Source organism: Lissotriton helveticus, chromosome 3_1 (assembly GCF_964261635.1).
Source record: "Lissotriton helveticus chromosome 3_1, aLisHel1.1, whole genome shotgun sequence".
NCBI lineage: Eukaryota > Metazoa > Chordata > Amphibia > Caudata > Salamandridae > Lissotriton > Lissotriton helveticus.
In genome coordinates, this window is record NC_136061.1 from 887,301,548 (window position 1) to 887,319,281 (window position 17,734).

The 17,734-nt window shown below is 42.3% G+C and overlaps 1 protein-coding gene across 4 annotated transcripts in view; it reads right to left on the bottom strand.

Annotated features, from left to right (window-relative positions):
* Window positions 1–17,734, bottom strand: part of EPHA10 (EPH receptor A10) — a 1,640,855-nt gene that overhangs the window by 50,866 nt on the left and 1,572,255 nt on the right. The window lies entirely within an intron of this gene.

Here is a 17,734-nt window from a genome sequence, read left to right on the forward strand (position 1 = left end):
TATGCAGGAAACAAACAGTAATAAAGCAAAAAACACAAAACAGGAAAATTCCCAAACTGATTTAAAAAATAGAGAACATTTTAATAAATAAAAGGATATCAAAACAAAGTACATCTATTCAGTAGGCCCAGCGGTTTTAAAGTGTTTATTGCAAAACAGCACCTAAAATATCAAAGCACAATCCCAGGTATCTAGTTAAGGCTGACGGTGGAAACGCAAGGTGTATTGGATCCTGTCCCAACTTTAGACTTAGATGATATTTTGAGGAAAAGTTCCTGAGAAAGGTAGAGTTCAGTGGGGCAAGGCAGCAGGTGGTGTCTGAAAAGGAGGCATTGTCATTGGTGAGCGGCTGGGCGAGGTCGCAGTGAAGATACTTTAGCTTTGGACCATGTCACTTATTATGGAAATGAAAATTCTCCGGTGGGACAAAGCTGCAGCGGTAGCTGCTGAGGGCTCAACAAGACTTCTCTGAGAGGTCCCACTAAACATGATTTGCTGCTGCGGAGAAAAATGTAGCCGGAGCTACAGCGAAGTCAGGGTGTCCGACGATGCACCCTGAACAGATCGGTTTGCAGGTAGGCCAGAGTATTTTGTTGGTTCTCAAGGAACTTCTTGGTGAAAAATGTTCTAAGTCCCAAGTTTTACGGTTTGACAGGAGCAGCACTTCTAACACCACTTCCAAGGGTCCAGGACCTGGTGGCACAACATTGTGGGCTAGAACTTACTGCAGCAGAGGCCAGGTGAAGGATTCAATGCCGAAAGAGCTTGTTATGCCACTGTAGCTCACACAGGAGTCCAGCCAACTATCCCTTGGAGTAATTTCTGGTGGTCCTAGGTACAGCAAGATGGCTCTGTTCTCCTTCAAGCCAGGATAATGGCAGAAGGCACAGATGGTTGGGTAAGAAAATGCCAACTTTCAAAATGTCAATCAAAGTAAAGAGTGTCTACAAGGGACAACCAAAGCAAATGTAGTTATCAAAACAGAAAATAACTACATTTGCTTTGGTTGTCCAGCTGGACACCTAGGAGTCTGATTGCACTTAACTGACTCACAAATAATTTGGAACAAAAAATATTCTCAGAATAAGTGAAATCCCTTCCAGACACTCTTTACTTTGATTGATTTATTGCCCAAGCCTACAAGGGTAGATTGGGTTTACCATTTTTTATAGACTTTCAAAATGTGGCATTTTTTAAATTGAGATCTAAAATTAGGCTTTAACATTAACAAGGATTTTAAATTACAATTCATTTGAGTTTTCAACATGGCATTTCTACCAGCTCCCAATTAAAAGTTAGTACATTTTGGAAAGTAATAAGGTAACCCAATGTTATCCATTGGAAGAGAATGGTCTTACAGCAGTGAAAACTAATTATGGCACTTTTCAGTACCAGGACATGTAAAACTTAATCCCGCATGTCCTACTTTTTTTACCATAATGCAACCTGTCCAATCGACCTTTAGGGCCTAACTTAGTAGTTATATATATATTGAAAAGCAAGGCATAGGCCCTGCAAAAGTATATTTTGCCAAATTGAAATAGCAGTTTAAAACTCCACTACAGACTGTAGTGGCATACCTGAGGCAAGTTGTATAGTGCTATTGGCGCAATTTGTTTCAAGGGCACTGAGAGCCCTTCCAGAATTTTTCACTACCTCGCAGCTGCCCAGCAGGTAGTGGACAGCTGCTATGTTTAGGCCCCTCTTGCGCACTCTTCTTTTGGCTGCGTGCGCAGCCAGCCCGGACAAACTGGACATCGGGCATTTGAGCCCCCTGAAAGGCCAGTTGGCCAGGGGTCAGGACCTAATGTAATTTTGGCGCAAGGTGATTGCCTCCTGTGTGTATGCTGATAATTGCCTAATGTGATTTGTGCGTAATGTGCAATGCCTTTATGCCTGTGATACCTCTAAATGTGTTTTATGGTTAGGAGGTTGTTTTGCCTACTATAGTTTATACTACAGAGTTTAGGTTTACCTGCGTGATATATGCCTAAGGTGATTAGTATTGCGTAGTGTGTTCCTGCCTGATTTTGGCAGTGGCCCACGTGGCCCTGTCATGTGTAAATAATCCCCTGTAAATACTGCCCAGTGCCAGTTGGCACAGTGTATCTGTGTGATTATGATCTAATGTGTTTATGGTAATACAAAGGCTATTTTTATATATAACGTTGTGTGGAGTTCCTTTTTGTGGTGTGCCTAGTGTGTCGCTTCTGTGTGTGTGTGGCGCAAATGCTTTACACATTGCCTCTGGGATAAGCCTGACTGCTCGTGCCAAGCTACCAAGGGGGTGAGCAGGGGTTATCTTGGCGTGTATCTCCCTTGCCCTGACTAGAATGGTGGTTTCTGCCTGGCTTTGACGCAAGCCTTAGCCAACCAGCAATCCCATTTCTAACAGAAGGGGTGTAGGCAAACACTTCAGGGAAAGACACCATTGATGTCAAGCCTAATATGTGTCCGCCCAGGTGAAAGCAAGGAGAACTACAGACCCTCTTGAAAGTTCTCATCACTAAGGTTAAAGAATCTGGAAAGACAATCAGCATTCGAACGGCAGGAAGATGTACCACCCTAAAGTTCATACCCTGTAGGGAGATGAACCACTTCAACTGTTTAGGATTCTCACCACTCATCTGAATTAGCCATCTGAGGGGTCTGTAGTCTTTCAAAACTCACAAACGAGTCCCAAACAAGTATGGAATCAGTTGCTTCAATGCCTAGACCACAGCAAAGGCTTCCCTCTCAAATGCACTTTACCTCTGTTCCCTGAGAAGTATCCTCCTGCTAAGAAGGCTATGCTATTATATGTCAATATGTATAGCACAGTAATCACCTTATGGGGTATCCAGGCGCTGATTATCAGGAGGGTAGTTGGAGAACTCCCTTGTGGTTATTTGAACAGACAGATCTTCCGATTCTTGCAGAACTCAAGAAGCAATGAGGAGGCCCTGATGTGCTGTGGGAGGTTGTGCTATGCTTTCAGTTAGATATAACAAAATGAGCAACTTCCTGCTCTTCTACTGTGTATTCATGGTATGTGTGCGAGTGAAAGTCTGGTTGTGCGGAGGTGTCTGGTGGGTTGGTGGAAATGTGTGAGGTATGCGGGGTCATTGTCGTGTAGTGCTTTGTACGTGTGAGAGAGGAGTTTCAATTGAGCATGTTTTTGTATGGGGCACCATTGGAGTTCTCTGAGGGGTGGTAACATGACTGCGGCCACCACACCAACCAGGACAGTCACAGAACAACCCCAATTGCATTCTTCTCAACACACGATCGCTCAGCAAAAATGCCACAGAGATCTGGGATAGGATCTCATCTCTCACCCCGTACGTGATCTTCCATACTCAGGCCTGGCTGAACTCTGTCTACATGCTGGACATCAACATCGCCATCCCCGAAGGCTACAACAAAGACAGAGGAGGAATTGTCATCATCTACAAGGACAACATCTGCTGCACGACTGCCCCAGACATCTCAACCCCGATAATGGAGTATCTCAACTTCCAAATACACACAGATGGGAAAATCACCATCAGAGGCAACCTCACCTGCAGACCACCAGGACCACAACCCAGTTTCTGCAACACCATCCCCAACCTCATTGCCTTTATCGCCATCAACTCCGAGCACTACATCTTCCTAGGAGACCTTAACTTCCACCTCGATGCCCCCAGCAACACCAACACAACTGAGCTCATGGAAAGCATCACTGGCCTTAAACAACTTGTCACCAAACCCCATCCACATCACAGGACACATGCTCGACCCCATTTTCACATTCAGCGACAGTCAAGTATAACCATGTCTCATAGTTCACCTTGACTGACCACCACAGCATCCACTTCACTGTGTCAGGAGCTACCAACACTGTTACCAGGCTCCCAGCTCCATGCACAGAAACTGGAAACAAATATCTGAAGACCAGTTGAACAATGCTCTCAACTCCTACCTCTTAGACCCAACACCCAACCCAGAACAGGCTGTGAAGTACTTCTCCCAGTGGGTCACCCAAACATAAAGGACCAACAAGAAGAGCCAGATGGTTCACCACAGAGCTAAAATCCACCAAACACAACTGCTGGGAAATAGAAAGTGGAGCACCATCAAAGAGATAGGAGAACATACCACTTTCAAGACAGCACTTAACCAGTACCACCATCTACTGAAAGAAACTAAGAAAAATGTCCTCCCAGACTGCATGGATGCCAGTGCAAACTGCATCAAGGCACTCTTCACCATCTTGAAGGAGTTCTCCAACCCCAAAGCCACTGGGAACAACATCACCCCCTCCCACGAACTGTGTAACACCCTGGTGGACTTCTTCCACAACAAGTTATCTATCTATGAAAACTTCAAACCCCTACCCTCTGCTGCCAACAGCATCAGCCTGCTCACACACACATGAACTCAAACCCCGAATACCTTGTCACCCACTGGGATCCTCTCACTACTCAAGGCACAATATCTATCATGAACTTTGTGCACTCTGGTCACCCATGGATGCCTGTCCCCACCACGTATTGAACCTCGGGGGCAAGACAATTGTAAATGAATTCAAGAAAGTCCTGAACACGTCAGTCACCCCAGCTTCCTTCCCTGAGGACTGGCAACATGGTGAAGTGAGGCATCTCCTGAAGAAACCATCCGCTCATCCAACAGAACTTAAGAACTACTGGCCCATTTCCCAGCTCCCCTTTTCAGTAAAGGTTCTCGAGAAGGCAATCAACCAGCAACTCACCAAACACCTGGAAAACAAAAACCTCCTGGACCACTCTCAATCTGAATTCCGAGCCATCTACAGCACCGAGACAGCCCTGATTGCTACCACAGATGACATAAGGACCCTCCTGGACTCCGGTGAAATGACAGCCCTAATCATCTGGGACGTGTCAGTAGCCTTTAACACCGTCTACCATCACATCTTCATCAACAGACTCCATTACATCGGAACCTAAGGAGATGCCCTCAAATGGATTGCCTCATACCTCACCGGAAGAGCCCAGAGAATCAGTCTCCCACCGTTCACCTCAGAACTCACGAAAATCATCTGTGGTGTCCCCCAAGTCCCACCCTCTACAACACCTACATGATCCTCCCGGGCCAAAACGGTCATAGTGCATGGACCCAACATAATCTCCTACGCCGACGACCCTCAGCTCATCCTCTCACTGTCAGAAGACCCCCTCCATTTCCAGAGGCAACGTCCACAGATGTATGATGAGCTTCGTCAACTGGATGAGGGACAATTGTCTCAAGCTCAACACAGACAAGACGGAAGCCCTCATTTATGGTAACAGCACCTCTCCATGGAACTACGCATAGCAGCCAACTGAACTTGGCCCATTCCCTGACTGACAGACCATACCCCCAACCTCAGCATCACCTTGGACAGCAAGCTATCTATGAACAAAACTGATCAACGCAGTCTCATCCACCTGCTTCCACAACCTGCACATGCTTCGCAATATCTTCAGGTGGCTCCAGTCAACACCAGAAGGACTGTCACGCAGGCCTTCATCACCAGCAGACTGGACTAGGGGAATGCAATCTATTTAAGAATCACTGCATGCCTCCTGAAGGGACTACAAACAATAAATAACTCAGAGGCTAGACTCCTCTTCGACCTCCGCAGGCGAACACACATCACACCCCACCCCACAGAGCTACACTGGCACCTGATCCAGAAGAGCTGCCAGTACAAGATGTTGACCCAAACATATAAAGCCCAGCCCAACGAAGGACCAGCATACATCAACAAACAAATGATCTTCCACCAACCGACCAGACTCCTACCATCCACCTCCCTCTTACTCACAGACCCCCCTCCCCCGGATCCAACGAAGCAACAGTGGCGAATGCGCCTTCTCACATATGGAGGCCGAAGCTTGGAATTACCTATCTCTACACCTCAGGGCCACCACAGTGCTCCAGCAACTCAGGAAAGGACGCAAGACCTTGATGTTCAAATTAATATATCCCCATGAAGCAGCTAGCTACTCCAGCGCCTTGAGACCCTCATTGGTGACTTGCCATGCTTTACAAATCACTTGATTGATTGATTGATTGGTTGACTGATTGGTGAGATCCGCAAGTGGTGAGGAAGGTTGAGGATGAGTCTCACTACTGTGATCTGGATGTTTTGGAGTCTGTTTGGATGCTTTTTGGTGCTTTCAGCATAGAGTGTATTTCCGTATTCGAGTCTGTTCGTTATAAGCCCCTGTGTGACTCTTTACCTGGTGTTCTCTGGTAGCCATTGGTAGCCACTTGAATATTTTCTGTAGCATCGTCAGCATTTGAAAGCAGGTGGAGGTCATTCCGTTGACCTGTGCAGTCATGTCAAGTTTGTTGTATAAGATGATTCCTGGGTTTCTGGAATGAGCGATGGTGTTGGGTCCTAGGTCTGCTGGTCATCAGGTGGAGTCCTGTTAAGAGGTCTTATTTCCAAAAAACATAATTTTGGTATTGTCCAAATTGAACTTGAGGCAGTTGGATCTCATTCAGTTGGCTACTTCAGTCATGCAGTTAACAAGGTTGGTTTTTGTCGGGGTGTCATGAGTAATGGAGAGCATCAGTTTTGTGTCATCTGCGTATGAGAGAATGCTGATGCCATGCAACCTGACAACGTTGGCTGGTGAAGTCATGGAGATGTTGAATAGGTTCTGATTGACAGAAGGTCCATGGGGGACTCCACAGTTGAGGTTCCTCTCTTTCAAAAGAGACGAACCTCAACTGTGGAGTCCCCCACTTACGCCAATGTCCAGTCTACTTACAATTCAGAAAGCTGCTAAAGACTTATCTGTTCTGATGTGCTTTTGCTTGGCTGAAATTAGCAGTCCTAGCACGGAGATACCCCTGACGGGATGATTCTAGCGCTATATAAATGATTAAATATCGAATATCAGTATTAAAGCTGCTGGGGGTCAAAGTTGTTGTAGATAGTTGCAATTTTGTCACAGGTTATCACTAAGCTCTTGCCGGGGGGTGTGGTGTTGTCGTTGGTGGCAGATGCTGGAGCGGTGAAGCTCTTGACCCTTGCGAAGATCTCTTTGCTGTGTTCTATGAGCTTGGCTAGGGCCTTTTTCTTGGTTTCTCTGAGTTGTTAGAGGTAACTTAGGGCCACTCTGAAGATGATTTTGTCGATTGGACCCTGACTGGTTCTCCAATTATGTTCCTGTTTTTTGCAGTAGCGCTTGGTTGATTAGAGTTCCTCTGTGTACCAGTTGGCCTGCTTCTGGGTTCTCTTCTGACAGTTATATTTGCAGGGTGCCAGGGAGTCAACCCAGTTTGTGTTTCACTTGCTGAATTAGTTGATATCCCTGGTTACAAAACGGGTGGGATTGAGCTGGTTCTGACGTAGGGTGTGGGATGTGATGTTGTTTCAGCTGTGACTGGCCAAGCCTGTAGAGGCAGGTTTTTTGTGGTGAGGGATGTGATCTGGTTACAAGTTGATCTAGGCCCTCTTCATTTAGATGTGCGAGCAAAGCACCTATTCCATGCTCTGAGGCATCCGTCTGGGTACTAAATTCCATGGAGAAGTCAGCGGCCTTGAGTACTGGCACTGTACACATGGCCTCCTTCAAAGTGTCAAAGGCTTTCTGGCAGGCCCTTGTTCAGATCACCTTCCTAGGCTGCTTCATAGAGATTAGCTCAGTCTAGGGGACAACAATGATGCTTAGGCCTTGACGAGGTGCAAAGACAGAACATAAAGTACAAAATATTGACTTGCACAAATATTGAGTCTTTAATAGTGTGGGTCAGAAATATCGACAGCAAGAATATCGTGGTCAAGAATATCTACTTAAGGTAAGTAATATCAATAAAAAAATATCAAAGTGTTTAATGTCGTTTGCAAAAATATAGTTGTTAAAAATATCGTTTTTATTATTGTTATGTATTTTAGTATATATTTTATATGTATGTGATGTATGTTTTTTTGTATAAGAATTCTTTGTATTTTCAATATATGTGTTAAAGTTTTAGTAGTTATTAACAAAAATTGTATTTGAATGTTGCGCTTTTAGTTCTGTAGCGGGTTGTAGGTTTATAGGGGAATAAGGATGGGAAGTAATTAAATTATATTACATGTATTGATTAATTTGTATTTATTAATATTTGTTTAATTGAGATGTTATAGTGTTAAATGTGTAAAGTCATTTATTAATAATTCATTAATAATTGTTTGTTAACTATTTTTTAATGTATTAATTAGTAATTAATGATGGTAATTGTTTAATTATTTTAGTTGTGTGTTGTGTTTATAGGTGTAAAGGATGGGAAGTAATTTATTTTTTAATTTATGAATTAATAATTGGTTGTTAATTAATTTTCATTAAGTAATTAGTTATTAATGTTGGTAATTTTGTAAATAATTGTAGGTGTGTGTTGTGTTGTTTATATGTATAAAGGGGGAAGTAATTTATTTTTCATTAATGAATTAATAATTGTTTGTTAATTTTAAATAATTCATTTATAATTCATTTTGGTAATTGTGTAATTAATTTTAGATGTGTGTTGTTTTTAGAGTTGTAAATGGTGGGAAGGATGGGAAGTAATTTATTTTTAATTGATGGATTAATAATTGGTTATTAATACATTTTAGTAAATTAATTGTTAATTATTTATGGTAATTGATATTAGGTGTGTGTTGTGGAGTTTTAGGAGTAAAGGGTGGGAAGTAATTTACGATGAATTAATTATATATAGATGTTAATTAATGGTAATTATTTGATATATATATTTTGGGTAATTGTTTATTTTGTGTGTGTTTCTTACTTTCAAAGGGGTAAAGGGTGTTTATTAAATACAAATAAATTATTTCATTGTAAGTTGTTAACAGTAATAGTTTTAAATTTTAAAATATGTTTGAATCGTGTTGTATTATTTTATAGTTTAATTTAGGTGTGTGTTGTGGATATTATAGTGTTAAAGAGTTTATAGTCAAGTAATGTTTATTCGTTTTTTATTAATAATATTTTTTTAATTATTAATTATGGTAATTATGTAAATACATTTAATTGAAAATGTTGAAGTGTTTTATTATTGGTGTGGTGTTATAGGGTAGGAAATAAAAAAAGACAATTATGTTTTAATTAATTTTTGGTTTGTAAATATTTTCTAGCTTAAAAGAAATTTTTGGGTAAATGTATTTAATATTGTATATGTAATTAGTATTATAATGTGTTATTTTTATATGTTTAATATATGTATATATTTTAATTTTGTTTATTACTTTTAATTTTTTATTTTTAATATATATATTTTTTTCTAAGTGTTTGAGTGTGAATAGTAATTTTTTTTCTCCGTTTTCCAACACTTTCCCTACTGTTGCATTCACTAGAGTGGGAATAGTAATTTTTACCCCTCCGCTACCCTGCTCTTTCTCTACAGTTGCTCTCACTGGAGTTGGAAAAGAAATTTCTACCCCTCCGCTATCCAGCACTTACCTTACTGTTGCACTCACTGGAGTTGTAATAGCAATTTTTACCTCTCTGCTATCCAGCACTTTCCCTACTGTTGCACTCTCTGGGGTGAGAATAGGAATTTTTACCCCTCCGCTATCCAACACTTTCCCTTCTTTTGCACTCACTGGAATGGGAATACATCTTTTACCCCCGCTATCCAACACTTATCCTACTGTTTCATTCAGTGGAGTGGGAATACTAATTTCTACCCCTCTGTTATCAAAAATGTTCCCTATTGTTTCACTCGTTCTAGTGGGAATAGTAATTTTGCCCCTCCGCTATCCAACACTTTCCTCACTGTTGCGCTCACTGGAGTAGGAATAGTAAATTGTACCCCTCCGCTATCCATCACTTTCCCTACTGTTGCACTCACTGGAGTTGGAATAGTAATTTTTACCTCTCCACTATCCAACACTTATTCAACTGTTGCGCTCAGTGGAAGGCGAATAGCAATTTTTACCCCTCCTCTATCCAACACTTTCCCTATTGTTGCTCTTACTGGAGTGAGAATAGTAATTTGTACCCCTTCGCTATCCAACACTTTCCTTACTGTTGCACTCACTGGAGTGGGAATAGTATTTTTTTCCGGTACGCTATCCAACACTTTCCCTACTGCTGCCCTCACCAGAGTGGGAATAGTAATTTGTACCCCCCCGTTATCCAACACTTTCCCTACTGTTGCAATGTTTGGAGTGGGAATTGTAATTTTTACCCCTTCACTATCCAACACTTTCCCTGCTGTTGCACTCACTGGAGTTGGAATAGTATAATGAATTATTTTGTTATCCAACACTTAGGGGCTGATTCTGATGCGGGTTGGAAATGCTTTCCGACTGAATCGGGTTGGAAATGGTTTCCAGCCGACTCGGATCGGGACAGTCCGACCGACGGAGTACAATGCATCCGGATGCTTCCCAATACGATTTGGTTGGACTCCCATTGACTTCAATGGGAGCATATGTTCCTTACCGCATCATAATTGGGCCCTGGGTCATTCCTAATCCGAGTTGGAAGGTGCAAATGCCATTAGGAGGCCTTCCAAACCGCATCAGAATCAGGCTCTAGGTAGTAGAGCTTTCCAACCCGCATCAGTATCATGCCCTTACTGTTGCACTGATTGTATTGGGCAATTTAAGTTTAAATATTTTTCATAGATTAATGTTTTCATTTATTCTAGAATGTTTTTTTATTTTAAAAATTTATACATATATATTTTATTTTTATATAGTTTTAAAGTTTTAAAATAAATTAAAGATAATAGTGTATTAATTATTTCCAAAGTAAATATATATGCATAAAATTTTGTTTGTGTGTGTTTTTTTTTTTAATTATGTTTATTTGTAATATTTTGTAAACATGTATATTAAATGTAATTTATTTTGTTAAATTTAATTTTAATATTTTATATATTTATATATATATATATATATATATATATATATATATATATATATATATACATATATATATATTTAAATTATTATTTTTTACATCAATATATTTGATTCAATATTCTTGTACTTACCTGTGCAGGTATGGGAGTCAATAATTTTGTAGTCTATATTTTTTTCTCGATATTTTGAACATCACTATTTTTAATATTGATATTCTATCAGTGAACCTCTTGACGAACCTCCTGTAAATTCCAGTGAGGCCTTTGAATGCCTTCACCTAAGTTTGGGTTTTGGGGGGTTCCCAAGCCAGGTTAGTCTAAATCTTTGCTTGAAGGCGCTGCATTTTGCCCCGCCCGCTTAGTGTCTCATGTAGATCACATATCCCTGCCTTATCTGGCACATGCTGGACTTGACAGTCATGCTCATATGCTGCAGGGCCTGAAGCACCACTTTATTGTGGAACAGGTGGTCCTCCCAGCTGAAGACTGCATTGTCATCCAGGTATGTGGCACTTAAAGCCTCCATTCCAGCCAGGACCATGTTGACTAACCTCTAGATTGTGGAAGGGTCATTCTTTAACCAATGGGGAAACCTAAACTGAACTGGTGGTCCGGAGTGAAAAATGCAGACCTCTCCTTAGCCCCCCCTCGGCTAGGTCAATCTGCCAATACTCAGATGTGAAATCAAAGATACTTAGGAACTTGTCAGCTGCCAACCTGTCTATGAGCTCATCATCTCAGGGGATAGGGTGAGCATTAGTCTTGGTGACTGAGTTAAGCCCTCTATTGCCTTGGGTAACAGCACTAATGGGCTGGCACAAGGACTGTTGGAGTGCTCAATCACTCATAGTTCTACTATCTTGGACACTTCGTCCTTGATGCAGACTCTCACTTCATCAGATAACCTGTAGATCTTGTTCTTTACAGCCCTACTGTCCATGTCAATGTCATGGATTTACAGATTGGCGAGCCCAGTGGTTAGTGAGAACAGTGAGGCAAACTGCCCCAGCAAATGGGGACAGTCTTTATGTTGTTCTGGGGTCTGGCTATTGGAGAGGTTGACATTACCACCGACTCATTCTACTCCTTGATTAATGCAGTAGCAAAAAAATGAATTAAGGGGTTATTCACTACTAGGTTATGTAAAATGTAATCCCACATGTACTCATTTTTAAATAGAATGCACCCTGCCGTGGGAACTTTTAGAGCCTACATTAGAAATGACTTATAAATATTAGAAAGGAAGGTTTATTTTGCCAGGTCAAAATGGCAGTTTAAAACTGCATTACAGGCTTCAGTGGCAGGGCTGAGACAGTATTATTGTAGCAGCTGCAGTCCACTGGTAGCATTTAATTTACAGGCCCTGGGTATCATGCAGCCCAATATACTAGGGACTTCTAAGCAAATATAGGGGCCGAATATGATGGCGGACGGACCTGAGTACGTCTGCCACCATAGAGTAGGAGGGACCGTCCGCAGGGGCTGCGGCGGTCCCTCCGTGCAGATTAGGATGTGACCGCCAGGGTGGCGGTCACATCCTCAATATTTAACATTGCGGCGGGTGCAGCTTCAAGCTGCACCCGCCTCAATGTTAAAAATGCATGCACAGCATTTGCGTGCACAAAGCAGCAGGCACCGCGCAGTGCCTGCCGCTTTGTCCACGCAAATGCAGGGGGGTACCATAGGTAGATAGATAGATAGATGCATTGACATGTTGACACAGATAGGCAGAGAGACTGACACATAACCAGAGAAATAGAGACAAGGCGCCAGTGTAGGCATTACTTTACAGCACAATAATTCTAAAGCGATGAGAACGTTTGTCACCCATTTTAAATTCAGCTCATGCCAGTGGTGGATAAAAGCCACCGTAATAGAAAGGCTGCTTTTAATCTGTGTAAAATGATTTGCTGTTACGAGCCCAGCTCTGATAGGAGGTATACATAATAAAAAATTAGAAAAGCAATCACGGTTGGCATATTTCTTGGCATTCTTGCCAGATTGGCATGGATTGAATGAGAACGTAGTCATCATTTCATAATTAGGACAAATGTATTGATTAATTCTGTCTTACAAGTTGGAGAAAAGCCTTTGATAAATCTGCTCCTTTAAGAACGTAAGGTCACACATAATAAAGTTTGTGCACAGCCAGTATTAATTAAAAAGTAATGAAAAAATGCGGTACTGATTTGAAAGTCATACCTCAAACAGGGAGGTACTCAGCGCTTGCAAATCATAGGCTGCACTGCTATTGATAGCAGAACCATCAGTATTTTTATTGGACTGAAAATTCAATTCAACATATTTATTTAACAGTTTTATGGATCAATCCTGTGTATTGAACGCTTTCAAAACTTGTACATGACTATGGCTGCGGGGACAAGAATTTTAGAAAGATGAAAAAGGTAAAAGCACTAAAAGAAAAATGAATAAAGAATCCAAACTCTCCTGTCCTACTCCTACCTTCCTTATTCAGCAGCCCTCTCATTATATATTGATATATTGTTCCCTTCCTAAACCTTATGGCAATAAGGTGTACAAATAAAAGGTAAATTAACAGTAAACCTGATTGTTCAAATCTAGGTCTTCGAGTTGAGCCGGATGACTATATGTAACACCTGAAAAAAACTAAGCATGTCAGTTTGTTGAACTCAGTCGAGAGGAGTTATATGCTCCTTGTGGGAACAGTCCAGCCTGAACTGCCAAGCCAGGTCCTCCATGGACCGGAAACAAGCATCCTGGGACCGGTTTTGGGGCATCACTTTTTATCAGCCAGTCTAGCTTGATTCCAGTAGTGAGCCCAGGACCCACGTCTGGGCATACCCTTCCCATTTAGGGTGACATATGCAAAAGAAATAATTGATGGATGGAATTCTGGACAATGCAAACATTCACCCCCAGTCACAAGGATCTGGGTTTAATCCATCATTCTTTTGCCCACCACAGCACCCCAGTTTGGACCCAGCCATATGCAAATCAGTCTTGACCCTGTTCCATGTGGATTATGGACAATGGCTAAGGATGTCTCTAGCATTGATGGTGTCAGATTCCCACTTTTTAGCAAAGGCTTTACATAGCGTGGCAAGAATTGGAACTAGTAAGTGGCAAACGCTTTTGCAGAAGTATGGTGTAAATCCATCTGGGTCTGGGGATTTAGGAGATTTCAGTCTGAAAATGCCCATACCAATCTCTGTAAAGAAGATCTGTCTCTTGGATTAGACAGATTTTAATGCCCCGCCCACCCCCGGTATTTATGTGTCTGGGAAGGGGGTCAGACAGCACCACTGGGGAATAAGAACAGCATTGAAAGCCTATGCTCAATTGGATCATAAAAGGGGGTGGGGGGCAAATATTACTTAGCCTCAAGTGAATGACCCCAAAAACAAAACCCCATGCAAAGCCCCAAAGAACATTGTAACTATTCAAGGGTCCAATTAGGATAAGAAATGTAATTATATCTATTGGGCCTGGCCCAGACTGGAGGGATGCTACCAAACATCTAACGGTAGGAAATACCAGTGATTTACCCCTCCTCTCTACTCGAAAAGTCTCATCAGTTAAGAGGCCCAGGGTCGCTCCAAGCACAGCATCTCCGGCTACCCCAACTGTCACCAGAACAACCAAACATCTTGTTGTTCGGTCTCTCAGGATAGTCAATCTAGCACTGCATGCAGCTCCATCACAATGATGCATGGTGCTGGGTGCAACCTTCTGAGGGACCAGATGACACACTGCCAAATATTGGCTTGTCACACCGGTAATTACTCTGGTCAGTGAGTTGTGCCATGTGCCTCCTCATTAGAAAGATATAGAACTCTCTGTGCTTTGGAGAGTGAGCCAAGTTGATGCAGTTTGCAATGCCAGTGGAAGATGAAGCAGAATGCTTGCCCACAGCCATAGGTGGAGTCTTTCCTTCTTAGATTTTCTGTGTTTAGCTTAAAGTCCCAGCATTTCTGGAGGATAATCAACTAGAGATCCTGATACAATGCTAACTTATGCTCTATGAATGTCAGAGGGTTTACATCACCTGTTCTCATAAGTATCTACTCCTTGAGGTTGAAGTTGAGTAAACACCTGAACAAAGGCCAGGATGTCTGGGGGTCTCATGTTGTTCTCTCTTGGGCAACCCGCTCTAGGTACTCTATGAAACTGGATGTCTGTTGTTGTATTCTTGTGAGCCAGTATCTGCAGGAACAAAGCATGCACCATGTCCAAACCCTCTGTGGCATTAGCACCTCCCTGATTCAGATATTTCTCAGAGACCTATTTTCTAGGTCTGCTGCTTGCGCCTAGAGGTCTACTTGTTGTTTTTGCAAGTGTACCAGGCGTTAAAATTTGCGGGTGCGTCTGTCCAAGATGCCAATCCACGCAAGCAGACACAATTCATATGTTTGCATCATGTCCCTCTTTAGATGTGTATAAAAAATCTTTAGAACAATTTTTTGCTGATTCACTGGGGATTAATTTATTTTTGACTGATGAAGTTATGATTTTGGGTGTAGCGAGGGAGGGTGTAGAAGTTCTCCACCATGAATTTCTGTATTTAGCTATGACTCTCAGTAGATTATGCATAGCCACACTTTGGAAGGATCCCAACCCCCCAACGCTACAGCAATGGATCTCTTGGGTATTGGCCATATATATCTTAGAAATGGCCCTATATGAAAAAAGGGGGGAGGGAAAAAAAAGAAGTTGGACGGAGGATATGGGCCCCAATAATTGAATGGAAACGAAGGCTGGGTGAGATATAAGCTGAAATAGGGGGAAAGTCTAACGCAACTAAGACTGTATGATATTTCTTGATGATGGTTTTCTATTGTTTTTGTAAGGAGTTTTCTCTATCTTATGATTTACCTTTCCCAGACCATAGCTCTTTAGGTTACGTTTTTGAAAAATGTTTTATTTATTTATTTTGAACCCGAAGATAATGCTTTCTGAACTGTAAGGTACTTTTGTTTCTCTGGCAATGTCTTATGAATTTGTAACTCTGATGTTGATGAAATAAAAATGTATTTTAAAAAAAAAAAAGAAAGAAAAAAAGAAAATTTGCACATCACTGTGACAGGGGGTGCACCACGTGCTCAAGTTAAGGGTCAAGAATGCTAGATTGTTACCAAGCCGCAGAGCACCACATGCCTGAGCTACCATGTGGAATATGCATCTGCTGTCAGAATTCAGCTGCGCTTCAGTGGCTAATTGCAGGCCCAGAAGGCCGTCCAAATCGGTATGTCCTCCTCTCCTGCTGCTGCCTAGGCCCCAGGAACTTGCTGAGAACCAAAGTGCATTGATGATGTACATGAGGTGCTCGCTTTTGCTTGCAGTCTATCCCCAGGCCACAGCACTGAGCGGTGTGGCTATTGAGCAGTGGGTACATCTACTGCTAGGGCCCAGTCACAGGTTTCACTTTTGCTTGTTTGGCTCAGAGTTGAGAGGCCCTTCTCCATACAGTGATCACTTCCTCTATGGGCGTCCGCTGTGTAGTCTCTGGGAGCTTAATTTCTGCGTGAAGTCAAAAATTATGGGGCCCTTGCCGCAGCAAAAGATCCATCCTTAAGGCTCTTCAGTGGGACTGCCACCCCCTCGGAGCAACCACCAGCGTCTCAGCCTCCGAAGGAGCTTCACCACCGCTGGATACTCATCACCATCTACGCAGAGCAGGTTGCTATATCTTCTAAACTGTGCCCTCTATGCTTGTCGCGAAGCCCCCTCAGTAGGCAGTGACCACCATTTTTAAACCTTCCATCTGGGATCACAGCTGATACAGGGTATACCAGAAACAGCTCCACCAACCCTGGTGGTTTCTGTCACTCCTGCAGATGCCAGCACAACCCTTTCTGGTTGTCCCTGAACCCTTCTCAGCCTGAAATGCTCATTTCACCACATCGGGCAGGCAGAGGAGCACATGACACATCCGTTGTGGCTGCCATCTTGGCCATGCTCCCTATTTAGAGTTTTACAGGCTGCCACAGCTCCTTTCAGTTGTTTCAGAGTGCTAAATAAAACACAGATTGCAATAGCTAGAATCCAATTGATTAATGGATGGTCTGTGTCCTTTATTTTTAAGTCATCATCACATTTGTGTTGGATATTTCAGTTAAATACCCAATCTGAAAGATTTGTGAAATGGTTCCACCCAGAGACTTTGGTTCGGTGAGTTCCACAGCCTCAAATCTGCCTCCAGGTTTATTCCACCAGAAAGTTAGTTAAGGGATAAAGTTTGCTGTTGCTCAGCACAGATTGCTGTGAAACATGAAGTGGAGGGATAGTGACCAATGGTAACTTGCACCTTCAGCCCCAGTAAGCCTTTAGGGCGCAAATTTACAAGCCCCTTGCATAATTTTTGCGCCACCATTGCATCACTTTTTGTGGCAGTATTCAACCAGCCGAGGATGATGGCAGTGGCGGCCGAGTAAGGGGATCAGAAACGTCAAGCTCTTTGGAAGTGTGGGCAATATAAAGATACATCGTACCATTATACGATTGTGGCTGTGTATAGCCACGGATAAACATTTCAAAAGGTGGCGTCCCCTCCACACCCCAAGCTAAAGACAATGCGAATTTAGAATTTACAGTCAGCCGCCTCCTTGCCTATCAGTGATTACTCAAAACTTTCTACAGCATAGAAGCCGTACGTATCCCTTTAACAATATAGTAGCAGAAATCTGGCTTCTTCTCTTCGTACAATAGATCAGATCAGCGCCGCAGGTTTTGAGCTCCTATATCGCACTGTATCTGATTGGTCCTGAAGAAGGTGGCTCGTACTCCTGTTCCTTCCACCGAACGACCATCTCCCCTCTTTTAAATCTAATGACTTTGATCATTAATTGGGCATCAGATTCAATGATATAGGATATATTATTTGTTTGTGTAAAGGAATGGATGTTTA